The sequence below is a fragment of the Perognathus longimembris genome, chromosome 5, assembly GCF_023159225.1.
Source record: "Perognathus longimembris pacificus isolate PPM17 chromosome 5, ASM2315922v1, whole genome shotgun sequence".
Lineage (NCBI taxonomy): Eukaryota > Metazoa > Chordata > Mammalia > Rodentia > Heteromyidae > Perognathus > Perognathus longimembris.
This window is the reverse complement of record NC_063165.1, coordinates 87,374,241-87,385,009: the sequence shown is the minus strand read 5'-3', so window position 1 is coordinate 87,385,009 and position 10,769 is coordinate 87,374,241.

Below are 10,769 nucleotides of genomic sequence, written 5' to 3'. Positions count from 1 at the left end.
TTGAAATTAACAGTATTGTTGTTTGTTGTAGGGGGTAGATCTGACTCCATCTTGATTAGGGAAACATGGTAGCAATTGTTAAAATGAAGTTAAATATGAGGTCAACCTGACTGCCAGATTCTGCTCTGTAAATGGCTTGCTTAACTCGTTTGTTGCTTGCTCTACCCCCTGCATCAACCCCTGTGCTATGCTTTTACCTTTATAAACCCCAGCTCGAGGACGGTTAGGGTTCGCAGTTTCAGCTCCTGAGTCTGCTGTGTCCCTGGCTGGTCAGTTTGCTTTTTACTTCTGCAATAAATCCATCTTTGCTTGAGACTGTCTCTGCGTGGTGGACTCTGGAGGGATGTGGGTTTGAGTCCCACTTGGGGTACCTCCCCCAGACCCTGTAACATTTTGGGGGCTTGCCCAGGATAGAGTCCTTAACCACCTTTTTTGGGGAAGACGCCTGGGTGAAGAAAAGAAACCTCCGGGGGTGGGGGGGTGTCTGAGCTTGGTCGACCAGTCTATTTCTTTTTCTGTTTCTGTACTGGAAAAGTGCACTATCTGTGGGCCCGAGACAGAGAGAAGCTGGATGCAGGAGCTAAGGCCAGGGTGGCCAGGGGACACCTTGACCCCCTTCTGAAGGTCCTCACAGGGAGGGACATAGAGGAATTTTGTCAAAGGAATAGGAGTTTTGATCTTATTCCTCATTCTGTGTGTGGTCGTGTCTATCTGTGTCTGTTGTTCCTCGTTCTGTGTGTGGTCGTGTCTATCTGTCTGTTGTTCCTCGTTCTGTGTGTGGTCGTGTCTATCTGTCTGTTGTTCCTCGTTCTGTGTGTGGTCGTGTCTATCTGTCTGTTGTTCCTCGTTCTGTGTGTGGTCGTGTCTATCTGTCTGTTGTTCCTCGTTCTGTGTGTGGTCGTGTCTATCTGTGTCTGTTGTTCCTCATTCTGTGTGTGGTCGTGTCTATTTGTCTGTTGTTCCTCGTTCTGTGCATGGTTGTGTCTATCTGTGTCTGTTGTTCCTCGTTCTGTGTGTGGTCGTGTCTATCTGTGTCTGTTGTTCCTCGTTCTGTGTGTGGTCATGTCTATCTGTGTCTGTTCCTCGTTCTGTGTGTGGTCATGTCTGTCTGTTGTTCCTCGTTCTGTGTGTGGTCGTGTCTATCTGTGTCTGTTCCTCGTTCTGTGTGTGGTCGTGTCTATCTGTGTCTGTTGTTCCTCGTTCTGTGTGTGGTCGTGTCTATCTGTGTCTGTTGTTCCTCGTTCTGTGTGTGGTCCTATCTGTGTCTGTTGTTCCTCGTTCTGTGTGTGGTCGTGTCTATCTGTCTGTTGTTCCTCGTTCTGTGTGTGGTCATGTCTATCTGTGTCTGTTGTTCCTCGTTCTGTGTGTGGTCGTGTCTATCTATGTCTGTTGTTCCTCGTTCTGTGCGTGGTCGAGTCTATCTGTTGTTCCTCGCTCTGTGTGTGGTCGTGTCTATCTGTCTGTTGTTCCTCGTTCTGTGTGTGGTCCTATCTGTGTCTGTTGTTCCTCGTTCTGTGTGTGGTCATGTCTATCTGTGTCTGTTCCTCGTTCTGTGTGTGGTCATGTCTGTCTGTTGTTCCTCGTTCTGTGTGTGGTCGTGTCTATCTGTGTCTGTTCCTCGTTCTGTGTGTGGTCGTGTCTATCTGTGTCTGTTGTTCCTCGTTCTGTGTGTGGTCGTGTCTATCTGTGTCTGTTGTTCCTCATTCTGTGTGTGGTCGTGTCTATCTGTCTGTTGTTCCTCGTTCTGTGTGTGGTCGTGTCTATCTGTCTGTTGTTCCTCGTTCTGTGTGTGGTCGTGTCTATCTGTCTGTTGTTCCTCGTTCTGTGTGTGGTCATGTCTATCTGTGTCTGTTGTTCCTCGTTCTGTGTGTGGTCGTGTCTATCTGTGTCTGTTGTTCCTCGTTCTGTGCGTGGTCGAGTCTATCTGTTGTTCCTCGCTCTGTGTGTGGTCGTGTCTATCTGTCTGTTGTTCCTCGTTCTGTGTGTGGTCCTATCTGTGTCTGTTGTTCCTCGTTCTGTGTGTGGTCATGTCTATCTGTGTCTGTTGTTCCTCATTCTGTGTGTGGTCGTGTCTATTTGTCTGTTGTTCCTCGTTCTGTGTGTGGTCGTGTCTATCTGTGTCTGTTCCTCGTTCTGTGTGTGGTCATGTCTATCTGTGTCTGTTGTTCCTCGTTCTGTGTGTGGTCGTGTCTATCTGTGTCTGTTCCTCATTCTGTGTGTGGTCATGTCTATCTGTGTCTGTTGTTCCTTGTTCTGTGTTTGGTCGTGTCTATCTGTGTCTGTTGTTCCTCGTTCTGTGTGTGGTCATGTCTATCTGTGTCTGTTGTTCCTCATTCTGTGTGTGGTCATGTCTATCTGTGTCTGTTGTTCCTCGTTCTGTGTGTGGTCGTGTCTATCTGTGTCTGTTGTTCCTTGTTCTGTGTGTGGTCGTGTCTATCTGTGTCCTCGATTCTGCTTTTGCTTGCTATTGTTGTGATTGGACATATTTTACAGGAAGACATGGGACAAGTGGCATCCGCTGAGGAACTTCCCCTAGACCTGGTCTTGCAACATTTTCAAGATTTTGATAAAAGAGCTAAGCTATCTGGTGGCTGTGTCTTCCCAGGAAAACTGATTACTTTCTGTCTGCTCGCATGGCCCACCCTCAGCACTGGGGGGTCTTGGAAGGCACTTTTTGACCTCTCAATTATTTTCAATTCCCAGGCAGTTATTTTCAGCGACTGAGGACAGCTGGACTGGGTTCCCTACATTGTAGCCTGGCACTATCTAATGGAGGAACCTCCAGAGTGGCTGAAACCCCTTTTGCCTCCTGAAAAGACTTCAACCACAGTTTTGGCCTTGAAATCACAGCCACTGCTTCCCAAACAGCCAAAGGCCATTCTGCCTCCCCCACCAGAGGAGAAGGATACCCTTCTACCACCCTACCCAACCCCCTCGTGGATTTACCCTCAGGTACCTACTGACCTTTCCCCCGGGAGTCAGATAAAGACCTCTTGAGCCCTTCTCATACTTGCTCTGGCTCTTCCTATGGGGAGGCTGGGGGAAGGGACAAGAGAGATTTGCCCCTCGGCCCCCCAAAGTGGGGCTTCCCTGTCCCCGCTGCAGTACTCCCACTTCAACAGGTAGGACCCCCTGAAGTGGGGCAGCTTCACTCCTTCTAGTGATCTATTCAACTGGAAACAACAGAATCCTCCCTTCTCGGAGAAACCTCAGGCACTAACTCCTTTGTTAGCAACTCTTTTTCTGATTCATTGACCCACCTGGGCTGTGTCCAGCAACGCCTAGACATTCTCTTCACCACTGAAGAGAGAGGCCGGATTCTCTGGGAAGCCAAGAAGCTGGTCCAGGAACACAACGGCAGGCCATCAGAGGACCCCCTTGAGACAGAGGAAGACCTCCCCTCATAGAATCTAGACTGGGACCGGAATTCGCCAGTAGGGAGCAGCTCCAGACTCTTCTAGGGGTTAGAGAAGGATCAGTGTGCCTATCAAGGAAAACTGACCTGGACTCGGCTGCCTCAAGGGTTCAAAAACTCCCCTACCATCTTTGATGAGGCACTGCACACAGACCTCCGTGAGTACCGACTCTCCTTCCCCGAGGTTTCCTTGTTACAATATGTGGATGACGTGTGGATAGCAGCAGACACAGAGGAGACCTGCTTGTGAGCAACTGAAGGACTCCTCAAAGCGCTTCAGGAACTTGGCTACTGGGTCTCGGTGAAGAAGGCCCAGCAGAGCCACATAGCTTGGTACGACCTCGAAGGGGGACTCCGGGCCTTGTCGAGCTCCAGGAAACAAGCAACCGTGCAAGTCCCCATTCCCAAGCCTGAGAGGCAAGTAAGGGAATTCTTGGGAACTGTGAGGTACTGTAGGCTCTGGATTTTGGGGTTTGCTGAAGCATCACGGCCCTCATATGAGATTACCAAAGGGCCAGGAGAAAATATTAGATGGACTGAAGAAGAGGAACGGGCATTCCAGACCCTTAAAAAGCAGCTAGTCTCAGCCCCAGCCCTGGCCATTCCGGACATCCACAGCCTTTTCACTTGTTTGTGGATGAAAGGCTGGAGTTGGAAAAGGCATGCTAACTCAGAAGCCAGGACCCTGGTATCGGCCAGTGGCCTACATATCTAAGAAATTAGATCCAGTTGTGTCAGGATTGCCTGCTTGCCTCACAGTGATTGCAGCAACAGCTCAGCTAGTCAGAGACTCTAACAAGCTAACATTGGGGCAGGACCTAGTGGTAGCTACCCCCCATGCGATTCAGAACTTGTTGCGAAGCCCCCCGGACCGGTGGATGTCCAGTGCCAGGCTAGCACAGTACCAGGCTCTGTTGCTCAACCAGGCTAAAGTGACTTTCTGAGCTTCCACAGCCCTCAACCCTGCCGCCCTGCTACCAGACACCAATCAGATGGTGCTGCACAATTGTGCTGAGGTTGTGGCCCATGTCCACCGCATTAGACCAGACCTCACCGATGCCCACTACCCTGCGTGGAAAAGACCATATCCACCGACGGGAGCAGCTACGTGACGGACGGAGTGAGGCTAGTGGGAGGGGCGGTGGTGGAAGGGGACCAAGTCATCTGGGCCGAGCCATTATCAGTGGGCACCTCGGCGCAAAAGGCTGAGCTCATTGCCCTAACCCAAGCTTTGACGCTGGGAAAGGACAAGAAGGTCAACCTCTATACAGACAGCAGGCATACTTTTGCATATGTATATGGGGCCATTTACAAGGAACACTGGCTGCTGACAGCCCAGGGAAAGACCATCAGAAACAAAGAGCCGGTATTAGGCCTACTTCAGGCCACACGGCTGCCAAAGGCATTCGCTCTAAAGCCCTGCCCGGGACATCAGAAGGGGAGCTCAGAGGAAGCAAAGGGAACTGGAGAGCTGACGAGGCCGCACGGGAAGTGGCCACAAGAGAGAGGGGCCTGGTGGCATTGGCCCTCGTCCCAACGCCAGCCCTCCCAGAGGAGCCCCAGTATTCTCCTGAGGAGCAAAAGAGGCCTTCCTCCCAACGCCAGCCCTCCCAGAGGAGCCCCAGTATTCTCCCAAGAAGCAAAAGGCTCTCCAGTCTCTTCACAACATAAGTAAAAAGGGAAGCTGGAAACAGACTCACAACAGGAGAATTATTCTTCCCCAAGCACTAGGATGGACTCTTATTAAGCAAATACACCAGGGAACTCATCTAGGAAAGAGCGAGTTAGCGGGATTGATCCACCGGTTCTACTATATACCTGAAATGGACAAAATGTTAGAAGATATTACCAGCCGGTGTGTGCCATGCCAGAGGACCAGTGCAGCTGGCGGCATAGCCGTCAAGGGAAAGAGGGAAAGGGAACGGTGCCAGGAGCCTATTGGAGGTAGACTTCACTGAGGTAAAAACAGGCAAGTATGGATACAAATGTCTGCTAGTTTTTGTAGATGCTTTTTCAAGATGGACAGAAGCTTTCCCAACCAAGTGGGAAATAGCACAGACAGTAGCGAAGAAGCTGCTAGAGGAGATAATTCCCAGGTTTGAACTCCCAGTAGCCATAGGCTCAGACAATGGCCCTGCTTTCATCTCTCAGGTAACCCAACTATTAGGTAAGTCATTGGGGATTGATTGGAAATTACATTGTGCCTGGCACCCCCAAAGTTCAGGTCAGGTAGAGAGGATGAAGAGGACTCTAAAAGAGACCTTAACCAAATCAATCCTTGAGACTGGCGAAACTGGCCGGCCCTCCTACGTGCCCTTCTGCGGGTACGCTGTACACCATACTTTAAGGGCATCACACCTTATGAGATAATGTTCGGGAGGTCTCCTCCCTATGCCCTAAGCTTGGTTCTGAAGCCATAGCTGAATTGTCTAACCAACATTTGTTACAGTCCTTACAGGCCCTGCAGAGAATCCAAAAGGGACTTTACTCCCAGATGAGGGCCGCTCACGAGGAGCTGCCCGAGGAGGCCCCAGCCTTACACCCTTTGTGCCAGGACAGGTGGTGTGGGTACAGCGACATAAGACGGCCCTTGGAGCCCCGCTGGAAAGGCCCCTACACCGTAGTCCTGACCACTCCTACTGCTGTCAAGGTAGACGGTCCAAAGACCTGGATCCATGCCTCCCACGTCAAACCACCTGACCAAGGAGGACAAGTGGAAGGCGGTGCAATCTGGCGACGACCCACTAAAATAGACATTTGTAAAACATTTAGACTGGTAATGTTCTTGTGGCTTGGATGCAGAGTGGGAGGGCGGGTGGGGGGGGGGACAAAGACTCACCCCACCAGACTGAGAAATACAGGTGGGAAATTCGGAGAGGAGGATTGGAGCTAGATGATGTAATTTGACTTATAGGTTATTTGCAACTTAGAAAAAGCAAAGAGGCTAAGTCTGGATTCTTGTGTTCATAATTCTGGTGTTTGTAATTCTTGCATTAAGGAAAACCTTAATTGAGTTCAGATGTTCTAGGCAGTAATTCATAATGAAAAAAAAAATGGCTCTTTTAAAAACAGGCAGCCCGGAGGCAATGGGTGGTACCTGGTGCCTAGAGTTCTTCAAATGCAAGTGAAAGCCAAAGTGTGTTAAAGCAGAGGTTAGTAAAAGGCTTTAAAAATCAAGAATGGATTTTTAGGCATAAGGTTTGGAAATAAAATGGTCCTAAATGTTTGTTTCAAATTGGATAAAGGAAAAATTATGGCTACCAAAATGACTCCAGTTTGCCTATAGGTTTTTGTAACAGTTTCCAGCAGGCCCACAGAGAAGAACAAATGATTCCTACAAGTTTGTCAGACTTAACTTTGACCCTTAATAAGTTCCAGGTAAGATCATGCTTAAAAACTACTTCTGTGTGGACCACCTTGCTGCTTTTAATTGGAGTACAGTGGCCTTAAGTACAGAGTCATGATCTGAAATCTGCGGTTCACAGCCAGCCCGGGGTTAGAAAGGTCCCTGTGAGAATCTGTCTCTAATTGGCCAGCAGAGTGCTGGGAACAGCATTTTGTGGAGCTCAAAGTAGTAGAGTGCTAGCCTTGAACTGGAGAGTTGAGGGATAGCACTCAGGCCCTGAGTTCAAATCCAGAGACAAAAAAGGTGGAAAAGTCACTCCTGAGACAAAAGTGACGGAGCATCCAGAGGCAGTAAGCCACTGCTTCGATGGCAGAGATGGTGTCAGATCTTAGAGTCACTTGCGTTTGGCCCTTCAAAAGTTAATTGGAGCCGGGAGGTCATAGGAGAATAGTTTGTAAGCATGCCCTTCTGATACCCATGTCTGTCTACTGGGCAGGAACTTGCCAGTCATCTGTGATAGTGGGTGGTAGTAAAGCTAAGCTTGTCAAAGTTTGTTTAAAATCCCAACCCCTGCATCTGCTCAAAGCCCTAACTGAGTGAATTTTGAGCTGGTATATCTGCTCAGGAAAGGAAGCTTGTGGACCTGAGATCGTGTCTTTATTGAGATCCGTCTAAGGCCTGCAAAGGGAATTGAGGCATTGTTAGGTCATCAGAGATCGGTTTCCCCAGCCAGTCAGGAAAATACTTCTGCAAACCAAAGTGTTAAAAAACTACAGTGTTGTAGCCCAAGAAGAGGTCTGTGCAGTTGTTAAAAGTTAATGGTTGTATGTAATTTCCAGTCTGGAGTAAAGCTCCTAATGGACATCTGATACTGGCAACCCCTTGGCAAAGTAGGCTAAGTAAGGTTATAGGTTCTTGGCTAGGTAGGGTCAGCATCTCTGAGTCAGCCTGAAGAAGATGCAGAAGATGCAGAAGATGCATGATCTTCACCCACCAGCTCCCCTTTAAGATCAAGGTACCTGAGTCATTTTCGGGAAGATGAGGCAGGATAACTTAGAGGCATGGAAAACAGAGGTAACAAATGTACAAGAGTGGAGACTTGCACTTATGAAAGATGGTTCTTTAACCAGTCAATGCAGAAATTTGCAGGCACCCCAGCAGAAAGTATGACATTCTTTTGGAGCCACTGGGAGCCACTTCCCCTGCCCATTCCATTTGGGTTGACATCAAGGACAGCCTGAGAGACATCTGGAGGGAGCTACATCTCCACCCTGAGCACCCCTACCATGGTAAAAGCAGGTGGGACTCCATTATAAGCAGCCGATTCCTGCTGGAAGGCTGTTTTGGATCTGATAAAACTAACTGCTGGGGGCTGGGAATATGGCCTAGTGGAAAGAGTGCTTGCCTTGTATACATGAAGCCCTGGGTTCGATTCCCCAGCACCACATATATAGAAAACAGCCAGAAGTGGCGCTGTGGCTCAAGTAGCAGAGTGCTAGCCTTGAGCAAAAAGAAGCCGGGGACAGTGCTGAGGCCCAGAGTCCAAGGCTCAGGACTGGCAAAAAGAAAGAAAGAAAGAAAGAAAGAAAGAAAGAAAAGAAAGAAAGAAAGAAAGAAAGAAAGAAAGAAAGAAAGAAAGAAAGAAAGAAAGAAAGAAAGAAAGAAAGAAAGAAGAAAGAAAAAGAGAGAGAGAAAGAGAGAAAGAAAGAGAGAAAGAAAGAGAAAGAAAGAGAGAGAGAGAGAAAGAGAGAGAAAGAGAGAAAGAAGAAGAAAGAAGAAGAAGAAGAAGAAGAAGAAAAGAAAGAAGAAGAAGAAGAAGAAGAAGAAGAAGAAGAAGAAGAAGAAGAAGAAGAAGAAGAAGAAGAAGGAGAAGAAGAAGAAGAAAGAAGAAGGAGAAGAAGAAGAAGGAAGAAGAAGAAGGAAGAAGAAGAAGAAGGAAGAAGAAGAAGGAAGAAGAAGAAAGAAGAAAGAAGGAGAAAGAAGAAAGAAGGAGGAAGAAGTAGGAAGAAGAAGAAAGAAGAAGAAGAAGAAGAAGAAGAAGAAGAAGAAGAAGACTGTTGGCCTGCTGCTAAATCCAAAGCATGGCATGTGTGGCAGGCTAGAGAGTCACTCCCAGGTGATGCCTGGGTTAAAAAGGTGTGTTCAGGTGTATTAGGGTGTGTCCAGATGGATAAACTGGCCAACCTTATGCACTTAAAGGCACAGAAAACTGGAATTTAATGTTATTGTTAATTGGCCCACGTGTTAATGCATTAATGTCATTTGTACAAAGAATTGAGGCCATAAAACTGATGGTCCTATGCACCCAGTACACACCCCTCAGTGTTAATGAAGTGAGTCAAGGATTTGACTAGGCTGAAAGGAAAGGATGGAATGTTGTAGGGGGTAGACTGTACTCCATCTTGATTAGGGAAACATGGTAGCAACTGTTAAAATGAAGTTAAATATGAGGTCAACCTGACTGCCAGATTCTGCTCTGTAAATGGCTTGCTTAACTCGTTTGTTGCTTGCTCTACCCCCTGCGTCAACCCCTGTGCTATGCTTTTACCTTTATAAACCCCAGCTCGAGGACGGTTAGGGTTCGCAGTTTCAGCTCCAGAGTCTGCTGTGTCCCTGGCTGGTCAGTTTGCTTTTTACTTCCACAATAAATCCATCTTTGCTTGAGACTGTCTCTGCGTGGTGGACTCTGGAGGGACGTGGGTTTGAGTCCCACTTGGGGTACCTCCCCCGGACCCTGTAACATTCTTAATTCCTGTCATATTCATTCTGTCCTGGTGAATTTGCCTTTGTTTTACATCTCTTCAGTTGGGTTTCAAGGCTGAAATGTGCTCACGCTGCCATATTATCTAGGAAGTTCTATTATGAGTGATGTTTTTTACTCTTATAAATACATATGCTAGTGGTATAAAGTACATAATCTCAGAACATGTGATAGGCCAGACACAGTGGCTAACACCTGTAATTCCAGGTACTCGGGAGGCTGAGATCTATGGGTCAATGTCCACAGCCAACGTGGGTGGTAAAATCCATAAAACTTTTATTTCTAGTTAACCAGCAAGAAGTCAGAGGTGGAGATGTGGCTCTAGTGTTAGAGCACCAGCCCCAAGAGGGAACGGCTTAGAGAGAACTTGGGTTCAAGCCTCAGTACCAACACACACACACACACACACACACACACACACACACACACACACACACACACCCCAGAATATATGACAAATATAGGTTGTGATAACATACATAAATAATCACCTTAAAAAATGAAGTACCCATATTAGATAAAATAATAAAAGTGAAAACTAGACTTTCTGGATTTTAAAAGAGACAACACTAAAGACAGAGAAAGAAGAGCCAGGTGCTGGTGGCTCACGCCCGTAAGCCTAGCAACTCACCAAGCTAAGATCTGAGGATCACAGTTCAAAGCCAACCTGGCAGGAAAGCTTGTGAGACTCTTGTCTTGAACAAACTATCAAAAAGCCCGAAGCGGAGCTGTGGCTCAAGTGGTAGAGCACTAGCCTTGAGCACAAAAGCTCAGGTGCATTGACCAGGCCCTGAGTTCCAGGCCCAGGACCAGCACAAAAGGAGGAGGAAGGTGAGGAGGACAAGGAAGATTAAGACTTTTAACCTAACGTGGGTGATTTACAAAGTCCCCCGTCCTTGTAGAGCAAGGGCAGCTAACTGCCATGCAAGTGCGGGGCACTGGCTCACACACGGACAGTGATTTGATGCTTGCTGTCCACTCAGGCAGATGGCCCAGGCCATCAAGGACTTGGCAGCAGGAAGCTGGGATTTTTGAGCAGGACTTAAGAAGGAAGGACCAGCTCAGAGCCTGGCAAGCGATGTGCCAGTAGAGAGAAGCTGGCACAGAGCAGGGCTGTGGTGTGGGAGGCTGAGGAACCCCAACGTTCGGAAGCCATGGGACTCAAAGACCTCAAAATCCACACTCAGCTAAATGAGAAAACTAAGACAAGGGGAAACCCCATGGGAGTTCAGTTTTCACTAGGAAAG